This window comes from Asparagus officinalis, chromosome 10, assembly GCF_001876935.1.
Source record: "Asparagus officinalis chromosome 10, Aspof.V1, whole genome shotgun sequence".
Lineage (NCBI taxonomy): Eukaryota > Viridiplantae > Streptophyta > Magnoliopsida > Asparagales > Asparagaceae > Asparagus > Asparagus officinalis.
The window spans coordinates 22193883-22216056 of NC_033803.1; positions in this window are offsets into that span (position 1 = coordinate 22193883).

Here is a 22174-nt window from a genome sequence, read left to right on the forward strand (position 1 = left end):
TCAGGGGCGGAGGTGGTGGTGGTGTTGATGGAGTTGGGATGTCGGGGTATGGTGGTGTCGTGGGTTTCTTTGATTTGAAGAGGGGAGAGAGGATGTATTAAAATAAGAATGAGAGAGATCAGGGGCGGAGTTCGTGGTGGTGTTGATGGAGTTGGGATGTCGGGGTATGGTGGTGTCGTGGGTTTCTTTGATTTGAAGAGGGGAGAGAGGATGTATTAAAATAAGAATGAGAGAGAGAGGAGAGAGGGTGTACGGGTATGGGGAGAAAAGAAAGATTTTCTTTTTTTTTGGAAGGGGAGAGAGAAAAGGATTTGAGAGAAATACGGGGGTAAAAAAAAGGAATGAGTAGGGAAAGAATTCAAATTAAAGAAAATTAAGGGAGGGAAAAATTCCTAAATAATATTCTGATTAAAAATAATGAATAACAATAATAATAATAATAGTGAATAACAATAATAATACTAATAACAATAATAATAAATAACAACAACAAATAATGACAATAATAATAATACAATAGTAAATATCCAAATATTAATTTAAAATTTTTTACCTTAACAACTAAATTTATAGTTAACAATACCATTACAATAAATATGAAATTGGATTTTAAAATCATAGAAAATTCTAGATAATCAAGAAAAATACAAATACTCTTTTAAAAATAATAATTAAATATTTTAAAATATCAGAAATAGTATTTAAACCAGTATCAAAAATCACGGTTCTTACATTCTACCCCCCTTAAAACAAATTCCGTCCTCGGAATTAAAATAAGAATCCAAGGACAGATATGGAATGATATCCATAAACAGAGGATACAAGAAATAAGGAACAAGGGGAAGTTACGAGACAAGAAATAGTGGAAAGTTCTGGAGTCAAAAATGATAAGATAGGTACGAAACAAAATCTATCAAGAAAATAGGATAAGGGCTCAAGGATAGTCTCACGGATGAAATATGATATGTTTCTAAATTGTCTACTATATTCTTACTAGTGTGAAATCGGGACCGTGACCTGCATGGGCCACCAAAAAAACCTGTCACGCCCCGCTTCCCAAAATACACGGGAACCGGAACGTGAACAAGCCGGCGACGTATTAGATTGAGAAGAAATATACACTATCTTTTTTTTTTCTTTCTTTTCTTCTCAATCCAATACGCTAAGCGTCTAGAAACAAATACAATACGAAGTCACAGGTCCCCGATCACACATAGCAAGAATATAATAGACAAACTCAGAATAAAAATATACATATCCCAATGGGATATCATCCAAGACATAAAAATACGGGTCAAACATGCCCTTATACAAAAACTATCTGAATGAAATACGGGAGAATATAAAATACAATAATCCAGCGGAAAGAAATTCTATAAAAAGAAAACTAAGATGAAATAACTAAGCTTCAGCTTCTTCTGCTACACCGTCTTCAAACATGTTCTTCCTCTAAGTCTGACGTACACCAGAGAAAACAGGTGTACGTCAGGTGCATGGCGCACGGCAAGACCCGACCCCACAAAGAAAAATAGAACGAACGGAAATCCAATGCGAAAAACGAAATGATAACAGAAACAACAAAAGAACGTACAACTGAAATCCACAAATCAACATGAAAACACTACTAAATCATGATAACATAAAGCATCCAAAATCAATAAGGTAACGAGGTCATGCAGCTAGCGATTAGTCTAATCATCCAAGCAACAAGATCATACAATAGATGGAATTAATACTTAAAAATCTACAACAAGAGACGTAGTACGTCGAGCGAAATAATCCAAACAAGGAAACCCTCATTTATATACCATATGTCTCAAATTATAGATAATTAAATATTAATCCCGATCTATGTGTGAAAAGAAGTATATCCGACCTACATCTCACAAGAATCATACTTAGCCAAGAATCGAGGTCATGTAACTAACTATCTCATCACTCATCTCAAATAATCAACAATCGCAATATCACTGCTCCTCAGACCCACCCCAGGCCGACACAAGGCACTGACGCGAGCCTGGAAAATAATCAATAATCTCGATATCACCGCACCTCAGACCTACCCCAGGCCGACACAAGGCGCTGGCCGCGAGCCATGAAAATACATCAACAATCTCATATCACAACTCCTCGGACCCACCCCGGTGACTACACAAACTTCACCAGCGCGAGCCCTGAAAATACATCAACAATCACATATCACAACTCCTCGGACCCACCCCGGTGACTACACAAACTTCACCAGCGCGAGCCCGGAATATACATCAACAATCCCAACCACTCACATGGACCAAGACTTCTCATTCCAATTTCTCGTAATTCCAGGTCAACTACACACGAGATTCTAGATCCTAACTGTGTCATACAGGTCACTATAGTCATAAACTCCTAATGATTCTCAATCACAACATGAAACAATCAATGCAACAAATCATGTGCAATAATATCATAGCATATCAGATAATCAAATCAAAATAATAAATATAAATCATAAACGGCATCTACGTAATCAGAAAATAATCTTTTTCTAAATTTAATTCATTTTAAATTATTTCGCTTAACAATTAATCTAAACTAATTCATTTTCCAAAATAAATTCTTTTAAATTATTATAATTATCTAAAAATGATTCTTTTACCGAACTAAATTCTTTTAATTCCTTATAATTATTCTGAAAATATCATTTATCACATATCCATTATGTAAATCAATATTGTTCACCAAACAACCCACGCAGATAAATAAACACAATTAAACTATGCAATTAATTCATAAAAAAATGTAAATAATCAAACTACGAAACAGGAGAGCGGGATCTTGCCTTGGGTTCGTCGAACGAATCGACATTGACGGTGCGAACGAATCAACGTCGACGTGCAAGATCAAATCCGACGCGAGGGAGCGCGACGGTGAACTCGGGAAGAGCTCCGGCGAGGACTGCAGCGGCGACGGCGGTGGTCGAGGCTTGGGTTCGACGGCGCGGATCTGGTCGTTGGGTTCGAGCTGGTGGTGAAGGGGCGGCTGTGGGTGGAAGGAGAAGATGGTGATGGCGGTTCTGGACTAGGGAGGCGATGGTGGTGATGGAAGAGGTGATGGCGGGTGGTGGTGGAACTGGAGCGGCTGAGGATCGTCGGCAACGAGGCTGGGGTTCGGGTGTGGCTGCTGGTCGTTGGCGGGGCGGCGAACAGGGCGGCGAGAGGTGGTGGTGAAGATGGAGGTGCGGCTGTTGGAGGTGGCGCTGGCTTTGGCGGTGGTGCAGGCGGATCCACGGGCGGCGCTCAGGCGGTCGACGAGGGCGGTGGTCGGAGGTCTGGTGGGCGAGCGGCGGCGGTTTCGGGTTGCTGGGTGTGAGGTGGTGGGTTCACGGGTTGAAAGAGAGAGGGAGAAGAAGGAGGAGGCGGCGTGGATGATGAACAGTAGAGGGAAAACGAAAAACATATAATATATATACAATTGTAATTAGGGTTAGGGTTTAGGTTAAAATAATTAAAATAAATACTTTTGAGTACTTAAAAATTAAACTAATTACATAATAATTATCTACAATTAAAAACGTACATGTTGAGCTAATACAATATTTGATACGAAATAGTTGAAAAATACCCATATTGTATAATTAAACAAGAATAATTAATAATAAAAATATATTTACTTACATTTAAAATCAAATAATTATGGGATAATTATATACACAGTAAAACGTACTAGTTATACTAATACGACAGATAATATGTAATAGTTGAAATAATACAATAAATTATATACAAAAATACGTGATTAATAATACAAAGTATTATACGAAATAATACATAATAATATTAACAATACAACATATTATTTAAAATAATACGTAATAGTACCGGTAACGTAACAATTTAATTCTAGAAAATTTTACTGCACAAAATAAATTTATAAATAACAAAATCCTTTAAATAAATATATAATCAAAATTTTAAATCATAGAAAATTATAGAAAACCGAGAAAAATACAAATACTCTTTTTAAAAAATAATAATTAAATATTTTAAAATACCGAAAAATCATTTTAACTAGTATCAAAATTCACGGTCATTACAATACATGATCATTTTACTCAGAATATCAAAAGATATGTTAAATAACAAAGGAGATAGAGGGTCTCCTTGTTTAAGACCTCTTTTACAATTGAAAGACCCGGAGGGGGATCCGTGAACAAGAACTACAGTTGGAGGTAGAAATAATATAATAGATCCAAGAGCACCATTTATCACCGAATTGCCTTAAGGAAATTTATAAGAAAGCTCCAACTAATAGAATCAAAAGCTTTAGCAAAATCAATCTTAACCAATGCCGCTTCCTTTTTCCTCTTAGAACAAAAATGAATCATCTTGTTTGCAACTAGGATGGAATCAAGGGTTGATTTGCCAGCTTGAAAGGCAGATTGAGTAGGAGCAACCAAATCATGCATATAGGGTGCTAATTTATTGGCTAAGATTTTTGTGAAGATTTTGAAAATACAGTTGATAAGACTGATAGGTTTGAAATCTTTAACTGTAGAGTATTCTTTAGTTTTTGGAATGAGAGTGATAAGGACTTGATTCACTCTATGAAGAGAAGAAGGATTCTGACAAAAATAGTTCATGAGAGCAACAAGATCACTTTTAATTAAATCTCGGAAAGTTTGGTAGAATAACAAAGAAAAACCATTTGGACCTGGTGCCTTGTTTGGGTTCATACTGAAAACTGCATGTTTAATTCTGATTCTGAAAAAATTTCCTCAAGAGCTAAAAGGTTCTGGTTTTGAACAGGATACAAGTTATCCCAGTTAACTGCCATATTGCTCTTGTTTTCTTTTCCAAAAAGATGGAGATAATGATCATAAAAATCTTTAGTGATTTCACCATTGTCAGTAATTTTAGAACCCAGATGATTGATAGAAACAAGATGGTTGGATCTTTTGTGGATAGAAGCTTTTCTATGGAAAAAAGAGGTATTAGCATCACCCTCCTTTAACCATTGGATACGAGATCTTTGAAACCAGTAAGTTTCATCTTCTTGAATGATAGAAGCATAGCAGGATTGAAAAGATTTCCTCTCGTTTAACTCAGATGAAGTTAAAGGTCTCTATTCTTCAAATAAATCAAGGGAGTTGATTTTTGATAACAAGCTTGCTTTTCTAGAAAATAAAGATCCATGAACATTTTTCCTCTACCACTTAATTATCCTCTTAAGAAGCTTAAGCTTCTTAATGAAAATGTCTGTAGGATTACCTTGACATTGAAAGGATTTCCAGGAAGTTTCAATGAAAGGAACAACAGATTTATTATGAAACCAATTCTTCTCAAATCTGAACGATGGAGGACTAGGTTTAATACCTCCACTATCAAGAATTATTGGAGAATGATCAGAGCCAACAGAAGGACGTGAATATTGTAAACTTAAAGGATGTTTCCAATCCCAGTATGCATATATTAAAAATCTATCCAATCTAGCCAAAGCAGGGTTATGTCGCTTATTGGACCAAGTGAAAGATCGACCAGACAAATGGAGATCAATTAGGGAAGTAGAAGAAACAAAGTTTCTGAAGGAGGTGATATTCCTGAGAGAACTAAATCAGGCATTTCTTTCTTCTGAAGATAATGTAGCATTAAATCCCCACAAACCACCCACGAACCATCAAAAATCTGACGCAGTCTTGAAAGTTCCCACCAACAAACATCCTTATCTTCTCTATCAATGTGGGTATATACGGAGGTAAAAGTAAAAGACCAATTCGATGGTGCATGAGTCAAGTACACTGAAACCGAGAAGATACCAACATATGAACGTATCAGGGTGAACAAATTAGACCAACCAATCATAACACCACCCTTGGATTCAGAAGAATCTAGGATATACCAGTGTGATATTTTGTTACCTCTCATAGAATGAAGCTTCCTAGCAGAGGGTTTACAAAGCTTGCTTTCTTGAAGGCCAATGATGTCAATAGACGAACGTTGAATAAAATCCTTTACCAAACTTCTCTTAGTTGGGTCATTAAGACTACACACATTCCATGTAGCAAATTTCATTAAAAAAGATTTTTAATTAAAAACCTCCGAAAAAAAAATCTTCAACTGTCTCTTAACAACCTGCTATCAACTTCTTTAACCTTCAAGTTAGCTATAGAGTCGACATGCAGATTGACTCCACAATTAACCACAATTTCCTCAATGACATCATTCCTCAATGATATCATTACACTTTTAGTTACCTTGTCATCTGTAAGCTTTAATTTTTCCCATTCTTCTTTAAGCAATTCTTTCTCACATATTACTTCTTTCGAACCTATTAGCTTTTTTGCAATGACAAACCTAGAACAAGTGTTTGAAACTCCAGAGATTGACTTCATGGTTCCAACACTGAATTGGAGAAGACTAAGCTATCAAATTTGGGGAAGTAGGTTTGTTTGGAGGTAAGAACATCAAGGACTTTGGGGATTTAGGGTTAAAATAAATGAGAAATTTTTAAAAAGAGAGGGTGTAGGTACAAGTAGTAAATAATGCAATCAATAGGGTGAAGTTCTATTCAAAATACGCATGTGACGCACACATGTAGGGGTGCATTCAGTCTAGATACTGCTCGGATATGATGCTTATCATATCCATATCCTCTTACCCATCTCAGATATGGATACAGATATGGATGTACTTCGGTAAGGAAAATTCATATCCATATCCGCTAAAATCAGATACGGTTACAGATATAGATATAGATATATAAGTGGATATGCATACGTATACAAAACGGATATGAGAAAACTAGATAGTATTGAGAAAAACATGATTCTTGTGATATAAAAGAGGTCGTTAATATGTTCATTATAACTAAAAAGCTAAGATTAGACATCTTGATCATCAAAATTAACCACAAATCCATAATTTAAGAATTGAAACTATCGTAAGAGTATGATTAATATGTATACGAATATTTTGGATACAGATAAAGATATTTTATTATAAAACTATACTCTTAACTATCCTATCGGTTATAGATTTGAGTAACCATATCCGTATCCTAACGGATACGGCTACAGATATTTCCTCGGATACGGATACGTTTAGCACCCCTACCTCTCTTTCATGATCGATTTTAGGGGTGTTAAGTGTTAATAAAGTAGAAAAGGTGATTAGTGTTACCGAAACATGATTCCTACTCTAGACACTTCATTTATATAATCTTTTTAAATTGACAGGTTAAAGATGAAAATACGGTTAAATCCTCAAATTATTAATTTTAGATACACCTTCTCCGCTAGGAGGTAGTATTTCGATCATTGTTTTATTTACTAGCACTTAGAACACTATGAATCCCATATGATATCACTCCCGTTTGGTTTATATGTTATCCGAGAATAATGCGACGATACAATATTTTTCGCCCTCAATTTTACTTGAATTTTTTTAAAAATTTCCCTTTAAATATAGGGTAAAAGAGTATGTTGTCTGAGTCTTAGAAAGTGTAAATGCTAACAGAAAAAAGTATATGAATATATGTGACTATCTTTTCTTTCCCCCGAATCTGTTGATAATTTCTCATCTACTGCTTGCTCCAAAGAACTATTGGATCATATTTCTTTATTATCAGAGCCCAATTTCATAGGCTACGTCTAGGGGTGTCCAAAAAGCCCGGAGCCCGGGCCCGGCCGATGATGTATCCTTGGCTAAGAGATTGGTCAAGGGTCTAGCAATTTTGCTGAAATCCTTGATGAAACGTCGGTAAAAACCAGCATGACCAAGAAACGATCTGACATCTTTGACAGTTTTGGGAGGAGGGAGATTGGAAATGAGATCTACCTTAGCTTTGTCCACTTCGATTCCCCTATTGGAAACTACATGTCCTAAGACAATGCCTTGTTTGACCATGAAATGACATTTCTCCCAATTGAGAGTCAGATTTTTCTCCCTACACCGTTCTAGGACCAGTTTAAGATGATGCAAACATTGGGAAAATGTGTCACCAAAAATGGAAAAGTCATCCATGAAAATTTCGAGAAATCGCTCTACCATGTCGGAAAAAATACTGATCATGCAACGTTGGAATGTGGCCGGTGCATTGCACAGGCCAAAAGGCATGCGTCGGTATGCGAATGTTCCATACGGGCAAGTGAAGGTGGTTTTCTCCTGATCTTCTGGAGCGATAGGGATTTGATTGTAACCTGAATATCCATCCAGGAAACAGTAGAACTCGTGTCCTGCTAAACGCTCTAACATTTGGTCAATGAAAGGAAGAGGGAAGTGATCTTTCCTAGTGGCTAAGTTGAGCTTTCGGTAGTCAATACAGACTCGCCATCCAGTTTGGATCCGAGTGGGAATCAGCTCATTAGCCTCATTTTGGATCACGGTGATCCCAGATTTCTTTGGAACAACTTGGACTGGACTCACCCATGAACTATCAGAAATGGGATAAATGATCCCATGATCGAGACATTTCAGAATGTCTTTCCTAACGGCTTCTTTCATCACTGGGTTTAACCTACGTTGAGCATCTCTAGTAGGTTTGGCATCATCTATCAAATGGATTCGGTGTTGAACAATGGTTGGACTAATCCCTTTGATATCAGCCATGGTCCATCCAATGGCTTCCCTATTCTCTCTTAAAACAGCTAAGAGAGCTTCCTTTTGACCGGTAGTCAACTCAGAAGAAATGATAACTGGTAAAGACTCGTTCTCCCCTAAGTAGGCATACTCTAGATTTTCGGGTAGAGGTTTGAGCTCTAACTTAGGGGGTTCCTCCACAGATGGGCGAAGCTGGACTCGGGGTTCTATCTCTAAAGGTTCTCGTTGCCAGCCAACAGCAAAAACATGATTGACCAGCGGTTCTATCTCAAGTTCGTCATCAGAAAGCTCCTCAATCATTAAATCAGATGCATTTGAATCAGACTCACACTCTCCCTCTTGTTGTTCACTGGATATTCCTTGAATGAAATTCACTTCCATGGGTTCATCAGATGGATCACTAGGCTGTCTCCCTAAGTTGAAGATATTGAGGTCAACAGTCATATTCCCAAAAGATAGTTTCATCTGACCGGTTCTACAGTTTATCAAAGCATTTGAGGTGGCTAAGAACGGTCTTCCTAGAATGACGGGGATTTGACTTTTGAGATTGGAAACGGGCTGCGTTTCCAAGACAATAAAATCAACAGGGAAAATGAACTCTCCAACTTTGATCAGAACATCCTCTACCTCTCCTTTGGGAATTTTTACAGATCTATCAGCTAACTGTAGAGTGCATCTTGTCGGTTTAAGTTCTCCTACACCTAGCTGTTGATAGACTGAATAAGGAAGGAGGTTGACGCTGGCTCCCAAGTCTAGAAGTGCCTTATCAATGTGAGTGTTACCTATGACGCATGGAATTGTGGGACAACCAGGGTCCTTGTATTTCAATGGCATTGGTTTCGAAAAGATTTCACTGAGGTTGGCAGCTAAGAAGACTTTCTTGGGGACATTGGTGGTTCTTTTCTTAGTGCATAAGTCCTTCAAGAACTTTGCATAAGAGGGAATTTGTTCGATTGCATCTAGGAGAGGGATGTTGATCTTGACCTGTTTGAATGTTTCTAGGATTTTCTCAACCTGCGGGGAGTTTTTCCTAGGTTTGAGTCTATCTGGAAAGGGGGCAACGGGCCTATACCTATCTAGATCAGGCTCAATCTCAAGTTCAGCATTTTGGTCATCGGAAGGAATTGCTTCATCGGAAGGAGTGTTTTGAATGGGAGAAGGGGTTTGATCCGGTGGCATTCTAACCTGATTGTCTATTTGTTTTCCTGATCTCAGAGTGTGAATTGCATTCAGTTGAGCTGGGTTGTTGGAACTGGATCCAGTGTCTTTAGGGTTTGCAACAGGTTGACTTGGAAATTTTCCTTTTTCTCTCTCACTCACGGCAGCGGCTAGTTGCCCAAGTTGGGTTTCTAACCGGGCTATGGCTTGTGTGTTCGAGTTGAGCACTTGGCCGGTGGTTTGCATGAATGAATTTAGAGTGGTGGATGATTGGGTCAACATGTTGGTAGTTTGTGTAGAAGCTTTGATCATAGCTTCTAAACCCTTTTCTAAGACACTCAAACGTTTGTCATGATCGGAATTTGATTGATTTGTAGGCTGGTGAGGATGAGGATGTTGGTTTGGAAAAGGTGGGTTAGAAAAATTGTTCGGTGCGTTGAATGGGACAGTGTTTCCCCTAGGGAATTGTTGGTTTGACGCGGGAATAAAGTTTTGGTTTCCATGAGAATTTCCTTGGTTCCAAGCAAAATTGGGATGATTTCTCCAACCTGGATTGTAGGTTGGAGAAAATGGATCATTTCTAGGGCGCTGGAATGCAGCGTTCATCTGTTCTAAAGCATGGTTGTTTCCTAGAAGAGGACATTCCTCTGAAACGTGGGTAGGAGACTGACAGTTATGACATCCCGGGGCAGAAATATGATTGATTTGAGCCGGAGCTCGTTCCTTAACTTCTAAGGCTTCTAACCTCCGCAGAATCGTCGCCATCTTCGCTTCAGATGCAATGTTTGACTCCAGGGAAAGACCACTAGACTTAGATTGGGAAACAGATGAAACCCTGTCATCACAGTTTTCCCACTGCATTGTTTTCTCGGATAGACTCTCTAGGAATTCCCAAGCTTCATCGGCGTTTTTTCTCATAAAATCTCCCTGACACATCGATTCTAAAGATGTTTTTGAAGAATAGTCCAATCCTTCATATATGACTTGGCACAATCGCCATTTTTCTAGACCGTGATGAGGACATTGGATTAAAAGATCTTTAAATCGGTCAAAGTATTTCCAGAATGGCTCTCCCGGGACAATTTTGAAATTCTGAATGCTGTTCCTAAGCTTTACCGTTTTGTGAATAGGGAAAAATTTCTTGAGAAAAACGGTGACAAATTCCTCCCAAGTTGAGATGGAATTTATCGGTAAGCTGTACAGCCATTTTTTAGCTTTGTCCTTTAGAGCAAATGGAATAAATCTAAGCTTAATCGCATCTTCGGTTAATTCTCTCATTTTTATCATAATACATACTTCCTCAAATTCCGAGATAAATATATATGCATCTTCTGTTTCATTACCTAGGAATTTGGGAAGCATGTTAATGAAATGCGGTCTAAGCTCGAAATTTGCTCCATTTACTTCGGGGAGTCTTATGCAAGATGGAATTGCATTTCTGGTGGGGTAACACATATCCTGAAGAACTGGTTGATTTGCCATTTTTTGGATTGGTTCAACACGGATTAAGCGATGAAAATTATCCCGAACCCAAAATTGCATACACCAAAACAATTTTTTTTTTTTTAAGGAAGGAAAGAAAATTAGTTTTTTTTTAATGAAAAGATAAAGAAAATTAGTTTTTTTTTATATGAGAAGATAAAGAAAAAGAAAAATCCTAACTAAAACAAATCAAGGCAATCACTTTTCAATCAACTCTAACTCTAGGGTTTAGCCTAACTCCACTAGACCAGCTCCTAACCAAAAATTCCTACAGTGAAAAGATCAAAGTTTTACCCAGGTAGTTAGCCAGGTAAGGATAGTACTAGAGGGTGATCAAAGATCAATTAAGTACCTCTTTCCTTGCGGAGCGCTTTACGCAACCCCTAAACCTTGCCTTAGACACCAACTATTCTGAGAAAACTTAAACCGTTCACTTAAGGATTTCTTGTTCCTTATTGAGCTCGAATCCTTAGGGGCCAACGTCTAATGAGTTTTAGAAGGCTTGGGTTTGTGAAGTGAGGAATTAGTGATTTGTGGGCTAAGGAAAGGGTGATGAAATCCCTTACCTTATCTTGATTGGGGTTTTGCCCTTAAGAATGATTTAAGTGTGTGCCAAATCAAGTGCTACAATCACTTTGGTGAATTCCTACACTATATGAAATGCAACCCTAGAAATTAAAAGCGACTAAAAAGGATGGTAAAAAGAAAATCTTTATATTTTTTAATTATGGTCAACAATAATCAAAAGTGAGAAGGGGAAAATTGTTTGAGTTTATTATCTTGTTAGTTAATGTCCAAGTGAAAGATGAATTTTATTATGGTCAACAAAAATAAAATCTTTTTTTTTAAATCCTAATTGTCTCTAATTGTGAAGCTAGCTAAAGAGGGTGGAATTGAAAACTAGAAAGAAGACTTACCCGAAAGCAATGCTCCAAATTCTTGATCTTCAATCCAAGATTTTCAAGCTCCAAGCGGTTCCTTCACAAGAAAAATACACAAGTTAAAGAACCAAATTAATAAAATCCTATTTTAGCACCCTCCCCGGCAATGGCGCCAAAAACTTGATGCGGCATAATTATGTACCAAAATTGCAAGTGCACAATTTATCAAGTTATAGTATAAAAAGATATCGATCCCACGAAGAAGGTGATTTTAAGAGATTATTAGAAATGGTTCTTATATTTTGTGCATGACAATTAGGAATAAAGAATAAGTGTGATTTTGTTGAGTGATTGCTATGAATATATGCAAAAGATAATAAATTGAATTTTAGAGGAGAGAAGGAAGAATTAAAGAATAAATGAAATCACAAGGCAAGAAATATGAATTAATAAAATCAAGAAATAAAACCAAAAATGAAAAGAAAATTTAAGAAAGTTAAGATGAAGGATTCAAAAGAGGTAAGAAATCTAGAATATAATCCACTAACCAATTTCAATTACAAAATATAAACTATTCTCTTTTTATCATATTTTAACTTAGATTTATTAAGCATAGATTATCAAACCATTTAAGGAAAGTGTAACCTATCAAATTATCATATAAGTTAAAATTACTATTCATGATAAGAACAACAACATGATAATAATCCTTGAATTCATAAGCATAACCTATCAAACCATTTAAGATAAGTATAGATTATCAAATTCTTCTACCGATTAGTTCTCTAGTTGATTATCCTAAACAAGAACATTTTAAGTACAAGAGAATAATTCATATAATATAAAGGAAATTAGACTAGTTTCATATAATTTTAAACTTCCTACAAGAATTAAATTCACATCTTTAAGAAATAAAAACAATAAAAAGAACTAATTACAAAATTAAAAAGAAAAGAAAAATCCAAACTATGAACAAGAAATAAATCTAATTATAAAGAAAATAAAAATCTAAACTACAAAATAAATTGTAAAAATTAAATGCAATAAAAATAAATCTACTCTACAAATTAAAGTGCAAAAAGAAATAAAAAAGACAAGAAAATAAATCTACACTACAAGCATGAATTTAAATCTAACTAATAAGCAATAATAAAGAAATTACTAAAAAAAAATAAAAGAGAAAAGAAATGCAAACCTTTAATTTGCTCTTCATCTCCATCCTCATCATTCAACAAAGAGGAGAAAGAACAAATTTAAAGAGGGAAAAATTATTTTTATTAATTATAATTAAAGTTATAATTTTTGGAAGGCCTTCTCAATTAAGAGTAGCCCTCCTCTCCAAAAAGAGTTTATAAAATTTTTCACACCCTTAACCCCTCACTTTCTACCCCTATTTATAGTAATCTTCAATGAATATGAGCCATTGGATTTGTCTTGATCCCCAAGCAACAATCTCCACCTTTGAATTTGCTTTTTGTTTCCAACATAGGAGGCCCATATGATTTATTTGATTTTCACAAGAAAATCAAAATCCAATTGCAAAAGCCTAGTCCGGTCCAATTTGATTTTTCAAACTAAATCAAGTTCGGCCCATGTGGAGCTTCATTTGATTTCAACAAGCAAGTAGGCCCATTTGATTTTCATTTGATAAGCAAAGTCCGGTCCATCTTTTGCAGCAAACAAGTCCGTCCCTTATATCAAAATCAAAGCTGCAGCAATTAAGTCCGATGTTAGCAACAAAGTCCGGTCCACAACTCCATTCATTTGAGAAAAAAAATTGCAAATCCACATCTAAATCTGCAGCCCAACCGGTCTCCATTGATTCATTTGATTTTCTTTTAAAAATCAAAATCTCCGGCCCACTTCAATTCAAAGCAACCGGCCCATTGTTTATTTGATTTTCAATCAAAATCTCCATTCAAAAGTGCAGCCGGCCCATATGTTGTATTTGGCTTCATGGACTTGTAATCTTTGCATACAATTGATTTTCAAAGTCTGCAGCACTTCATTCCAAGCAAATCATGTCCAGTCTTTGGAGCTTTGCATAAAAGTCCAATTTATTTTTTAGCAACCAAGTCCAAATCATTCCACTCTTTGCATCCAAGTCCATTTCAACTCTTTGGTGTAATTATTTTTCTTGATGGGCTTTGGGCTTCAAAAATGCTACAAAATAGAGAAGAGAGATTTTTGAGGGGTTTTTACGTTTAATAATATTTATTTATATTTTCCTTCAATTATGTGCAAACTAATCTAACAACAATTATTAATGGTATATTTATTCATGTAAAATAGATAATGAGGGTATAAAATTATAATAAAAATGTGATTATCACATATTTAAAAATCTGAGAAAACTAGAAATATGGGTCACGGTCAACCGCCACGATCGACCGCGTGTGTCCACGGTCGACCACCACGGTCGACCGCGTGCAGGTCAGAGACACTGTTAGCCCCTGGAACCCTTCGCAGTCGACCGACACATGTGTACGGTCGATCGCCATGCAGTTTTTGGCCCGTGCATGTTTATATGGCTTGGTTTTTGTTTGTCGATCACATTTCTCGATCTAATGATGATAGACTATGATGTTAGTGGTTGTTTTGTAGGATCTGAAATAGATACACTAGAACACTAGAGGGGGGTGAATGGTGTTCTTTTAAAATTTATGCAAAGTAGATTATAAATTGCAAAGAAAAATAGCAATCTCAGAAATTCACAATCATAAACACAAAGTTTTATACTGGTTTCACTAATCCGGTGTACATCAAGTCCCCAAGCAAATCCCGCTTGAGAGTTTCCACTATGATTTTGAATAAACTTACAAAATCAAAAGCAAACCTGACCAATTTGCAAGTCCCTGCAAATTGCAACACCAATTAACAAACACCTTGCCAATTTGCACACCAATCTCTAAACCAAGAGATTAACACCTCTCACAACTCGAGAGAACTTTTGAAGCAACAATTTCAATTCCTATAAGCCTTGATTTGTAGTGTAGTGTAGTTGTAGCTTAGGAATGATTCTAACTTCTGTAAATTGCCTAAACAATAAGTATTTGAATGATGTTCAAAGGCAATTTCAGAAACTTTTCTTTTTCTCAAAATCTGAATATTTTTCACTTAAAAAATGCACAAAGATCAAAAATTTTGGGTATGTAAGTCTCTGCATTTTTTCTGAACAAATAACCTATTTATAGCCCTTGAAAAGACAAGTTTTTGAACTTTAAAATCGTTTAAAAACGGCTATAAACAGTCATATATTCAAACTTTAAATTCAGGAAAAACTGTATCTGTACTCGACTACAAGACTGATTAGTCGACTACACTGAGTTTAAACAGACTCTGTGTATTCAGAAAATTTCTCAGTAGTCGACTATAAAGTTCATTAGTCGACTATACTGTAATTTGACAAAAACTTAGAAAATAAATTTTGCCTTCAGTAGTCGACTATAATGTTAATTAGTCGACTATACTGTAAAATAACAGAAACTTATGTTTCTATCATAAACTTGATTAGTCGACTATTATTCATATTAGTCGACTAGACTGTAAATTTACAGAAACATATATTTAAGACGTAAACATGAGTAGTCGACTACTATTCTAATTACTCGACTACTATAAGTTAGAAAATGATATAAATTAAATGTTTTGACACTCTAATTTTTAACTATAACTCTAATGGTTAACATAGGGGATTTCTATAGTTAACCAACACACTAAGCGTGTGTTAGTGTGTTCTAATATTTATTTGTGTGTGCGTAAGTGATCAAGACTTGTACAATAATTCTAAGTAAAAAAAATGTAAAATACATTATCTCATATGTTCTTCATCTTCTTCACTTCATAATGCCTTGAATCTCAACTTGCACTTGTTCATATTTTTATATTGAAAGCTGCATATAAGAGTTAGTGCATTTGTATAACACACATTGTATAAATTGTTATCATCAAAATACTATCATGGAGATATGATATTCAACATTCTCCCCCTTTTTGATGATAACAAATAATTTATGCATAAGTATGTAATTTATAACAAGGTTTAAACATTATGAAATAACCATACTTACTCCCCCTGCATATAAGCAAATTAGAGTCTATAACAACAATACATAGTCTATAACAACAATACATAAATCTAATATTGATAACCAACCATTTCTCCCCCTTTGTTATCAACAAAAAGAAATAAACAATTATGCTAAGTATGACATTATTTCTTCAACATGAGCTAATACTTCAAACAAATCATCCAGATTATGAACATAGTCCATAACTTCACCCATCCAAATAGGTAGGCAAAGACTTGCCATAAAGACCAAAAGTTCCACAATGTTCAACACCATGATCTGTTTAAAATATGTAGCACATATATTAACTATCCAAACAACATCATAGTAAAGTAAACACACAATCAACATACTTGATATTGTAGCAACATAACTAACATATTACATATGTCTTAATAACAACTCACAACTATATAGTTTTTGATACTTAAACAAAAGATAACTAACAAAATAACATAATTGTTTTGAAACTCAACATTAAAAACATCCAAATCTAATATGATGAATGCATAAACTTCTAAGGTGCTGGAGGAGGTTGCTATTCTTGAAAGTATGCATTAAGCTTTGTGTCCAAGTCATCAAACAAAGCAAGAAGAAGATTCGGTTTTTGGGATGAGTTAGTGGGTAGTTTTTAGGTTTTTATTTTTTTCTTTTTAAAAGAATTTGCATTGTATGGTTCAGATTTAACAAAAAAAATGAAAGGTGAAGATTTTATGTTAGATATGAGGCTAGGATTTGTAGAGTTAAAAATGTATGGTTGAGATTAACTCTTCTTAAAAGAAACGGGTATTGGGTATTGGGTATTGGGTTTTGGGTTTGATTTAATAAAAATCCAATAAGCTTTAAGATTGTAAAAACTGTAAATTCAGTATTAGTAGTCGACTAATAAGAAAAGTAGTCGACTACACTGTAATCGTCAGAAAGTTGATTTTTATTTTTTGACTCAGAGTAGTTGACTATAGATGAAATTAGTCGACTACACTGTAAACGACAGAGAGTTGATTTTAAGATTTTAACTTAGAGTAGTCGACTATAGATGAAATTAGTCGACTACACTGTAATTCATAGAAAAACTTATATGCAGTACTTGTGCATGTAGTCGACTATAGGTCAAATTAGTCGACTATTAAGGGTATGTATGCATATGTGTTTGTTTTAAAAATTTAATTTAAATCTTCAATTGAACATGTACCTAATTCCCTTCTTAATTTTACATAAATTTCTTCTTTTAAGGGTTTTGTTAATATATATGCTATTTGTTTATTAGTAGGCATAAATTCTAATAAAATGTCACCTTTAAGCACATGATCACGTAAGAAATGATGTCTAATATCAATGTGTTTTGTACGTGAATGTTGAATAGGATTTTTAGATAAATTAATTGCACTAGAATTGTCACACATTATGGATGATATTGGACAATTTATGCCATAATCAGATAATGTTTGTTTCATCCATAAAATTTGAGCACATGCAAGACTTGCAGCAATATGTTCAGCTTCAGTTATTGATAATGATACTGAATTTTGCTTTTTACTAAACCAAGATACAAGTGAATGTCCTAAGAAATGACATGTTCCACTTGTACTTTTTCTATCAGATTTACATCCGGCAAAATCAGCATCACTATATGAAATTAAATCAAATGAACTATGTTTTGGATAAAACAAACAATAATTTGTAGTATCTTTAATATATCTAAAAATTCTTTTTACTACTTTAAGATGTGATTCTTTAGGATTAGATTAAAATCTAGCACATAAACATACACTAAACATAATATCAGGTCTACTTACAGTAATGTAAAGAAGTAATCCAAACATACATCGATAAAGCTTTTGATCAACATTCTTATCATTTTTATCTTTATCAAGTGATGTAGTAGTACTCATTGGTGTTGGTTTGTTTGTTGTATTTTCCATTCCGAAATGTTTGAGTAAATCTTTTGCATACTTGCTTTGATTGATGAATATTCCTTCTTTTAATTGTTTAATTTGTAGTCCAAGGAAGAAATTTAGTTCACCCATGTGACTCATTTTAAATTCATCCTGCATAGTCTTAGCAAACTCTTGACAAAGATTGTTGTTAGTAGAACCAAAAATAATATCATCTACATATATTTGGATTAGTAAAATATCTTTATTTATTTTCTTAATAAATAATGTTGAATCAACTTTTCCAATTTCAAAACCTGAAGTTAAAAGAAACTTCTTTAATCTATCATACCATGCACGAGGTGCTTGTTTAAGACCATATAAAGCTTTCTTAAGTTTAAAAACATGATTTGGAAAACTTTCATGTTCAAAACCTAGAGGTTGTTCTACAAAAACTTCTTCTTTTATAAAACCATTTAGAAATGCACTTTTAACATCCATTTGAAATAATTTAAAATTCATAAAGCATGCAAATGCAAGTAAAATTCTAATTGATTCTAAATGAGCAACATGTGAATAAGTTTCATCATAATCAATTCCTTCTTCTTGATTATAACCTTGAGCAACTAATCTAGCTTTGTTTCTAACAACTTGACCAAATTCATCTAATTTGTTTCTAAAAAACCATTTTGTTCCAATAATGGATTTATTTTGAGGTCTAGGTATAAGATCCCAAACATTATTTCTAGTAAATTGATTAAGTTTATCTTGTATAGCAATTATCTAAGAATCATCAAGAAGTGCTTCTTTTATATTTTTAGGTTCAATAGTTGAAATAAAAGCAGTATGAGCAATCAAATTAAAATGAGATCTAGTAGTTACTTTATCAGAAATATTTCCAATAACTAAATCATGTGGATGATTTTTAACTTCTACAAAATCTTTAGGTAAATCATTTTGTAAATTATCATCTTTTGTAACATCTATCATAGGAGTATCATGAATAGTATCAATTATATCATCATCATTATTTAAAATAATAGGTGATTTTGAAAAATTTTTATCAAAAGAAACATGTAAAGATTCTTCAATAACTAGTGTTCTTTTGTTATATATTCTATATGCTTTATTGTGATTAGAATATCCAACAAAAATTCCTTCATCAGATTTAGAATCAAATTTATCTAAGTTATCCTTTGTGTTTAAAATAAAACATTTACAAACAAAAACTTTAAAGTAAGATACTTTAGGAATTTTGTTATAAAATAATTCATAAGAGGTTTTATTTAAAATAGATCTTAATAAAACTCTGTTTAATACATAACAAGCTGTTGATACAGCTTCTGTCCAAAAATATTTTGGTAAATTACTATCACACAACATGATTCTAGCACATTCTTGTAAAGTTCTATTTTTCCTTTCTACAACTTCATTTTGTGGAGCAGCACGAGGAAAAGAAAAAGTATGTGATATACCATGTTTATCACAAAAATTTACAAACAATTCATTTTCAAATTCACCTCCATGATCACTACGTATAGAAATAATAGAAGTATATTTTTGATTTTGAATTCTTTTGCAAAATATAGAAAACTCATTAAAAGCATCATTTTATGTTTAAGAAAAATTACCCATGTGAATCTAGAATAATCATCAACAAGAACAAATGCATATCTACTTCCATTTAAAGATGCTACTCTAGATGGACCAAAAAGATCTATGTGAATTAATTCTAATGGTCTATTTGTAGATATTACATTTTTAGATTTAAAAGAAGATTTATGCATTTTTCCTTGTTGACATGCATCACAAAAATTGTTTTTAAAAGACATCTTAGGTAAACCATTTACTGAATCATTTTTAGAAATCTTAGAAATGTGTTAAAAGTTAACATGTCCAAAACGTTTATGCCATAAAATAGAATCATTAGATGATGCAATAAGACAATGTTCATTTGAAATATTTTTCATAGATAAAACATATATGTTATTCTTTCTATGACCTTTAAAAATAATAGTAATTAAATCAATATCATAAATTAAGCAAGATTCTTTTTCAAAAACAATTTTAAAACCTTTATCACAAAGTTGACTAATACTAAGTAAATTATGTTTAAGACCATCAACTAATAGAACATTATCAATGATAGGTTTGTTTGGATTACCGACAGATCCAATACCGATGACTTTTCCTTTGTTGTTATCTCCAAAAGTAACGGTACCACCATCCTTATTTTGAAAAGATGACAATAATTGTATGTTTTCAGTCATATGTTTGGAGCAACCACTATCCAAAATCCACCTCCACCTATCTTTCTTGGGTACCTGAAATAATAAACATTTATATTTTTGGTACCCATACTATGTTGGGTTATCTTTCTTGGGTACCTGAAATAATAAACATTTATATTTTTGGTACCCATACTATGTTGGGTCCTTTAAATTAGCCTTTAGGAAACCAAACCTATGAAGAGTTTGATTTGCCTAAATAGTTAGTTGATAAACAAATATTTTTAATAAAATCAGAAATATAAAAATTCCTATGTAAAGAAGATAATTCTTTTGGAACCCAAATAGAAAAGAATTTTGATTTATTTTTGCACAAATTCTCATTTCTATATTCATACAAATCACAAGAAGGTTTTACAAAAATTGTTTTCTTTGATTTATTTTTATTAAATTGAAAACCTAATCTTTTTGTCTTTTGTGATTCTTTTTGAAAAGAAAGTATATTATTAAGATTTTCTTTACCTTTATTGAATTTGCTTATATTCAAACATATATCCTCATATTTTGATTTAAAAGAAGAAATATCTTTATCTAAACTATTAATACGAATTTTTAAATCATTACATTCTGATTTTAAATAAATATTCTCATTAGATAAACATTTTCTTCTTTTAATACAATTACTTGAGAATTAGAATTAGTAGAGGAATCAGAAATTTCTTCAAGTAATCTTTTATTTTCACCTTTAAGAAAATTATGTGAAGTCTTTAATCTCACAAAAGTTTCATATAATTTATTGAAAGCATCTAAAAGTTTTTCATTGTCACTTACACAAAAGTTTCATATAATTTATTGAAAGCATCTAAAAGTTCTTCATTGTCACTTACTTCATCTTGTGCCATAAAACACATGTGAGCACTTTCCTTTTCTTCAATTTCTTCATCTGAAGATGACTCATCACTATCATCCCAAGTGACTGCCATTGCTTTCCTTTTCTTGTTATTTTGAATGTTGTTGAAGTTGTTGAAATAACTTGCTTTTTGCTTATTCTTCAACATTAGACAATCTTTCTTCATATGACCTGGTTTATTACACTTAAAACAAAGAGGGTTATTTGAAATTGAACTCTTAGATTTAAAATTATCTCGTTTTATAAATTTCCAAAATTTTTGTGCAAACATGCCCATTTCTTCATCATCATCATCTGAATCTTCTTTATCGGAGATAGTATTGAATGCAAGTACATTCTTGTTCTTTGTTTCTTCATCATTCTTTCTATCTTCAATTTAAACTTCATATGCTATTAGATTTCCGATAAGATTTTCAACCGTAAGAGTTGACAAATCATTGGCTTCTTCGATTGCGGTAACTTTCTTTTTCCATTGTGGAGTAAGTGATCGAAGTATTTTTCTTATCAACTCCACTTGTGTATATGTTTTTCCAAGACCGGTGAATCTTGTGAATATTTCTCCAATAGTCTCATTTTCCTTCATCTTGAACAACTCAAACCTGTGCACAAGAACATATATTTTAGATTCTTTAACTTTATTTGTACCTTCATGAGTTACCTTAAGTGTATGCCAAATATCGTATGCAGATGTGGCCGTTGACACCCTATTGAACTCATTCTTGTCAAGTGTACAAAATAATGCATTCATTGCTTTTGAATCTAAATTTGCATTATTTCTTTGTGAAGTAGTCCATTTTGAAAATGGAGTTGTTGGCTTCTCATATTTCGTTTCCACAATGTTCCAAAGTTCGTAGCCAATTGATTAAAGGTAAATCTTCATTCGACACTTCCAATAGTTGTAGTTCAATCCATCGAACATTGGTGGACGATTTGTAGAGTGACCTTCTTTGAATTGTGAAGTATTTGACGATGCCATCTTTCACCTTTCTCTGATA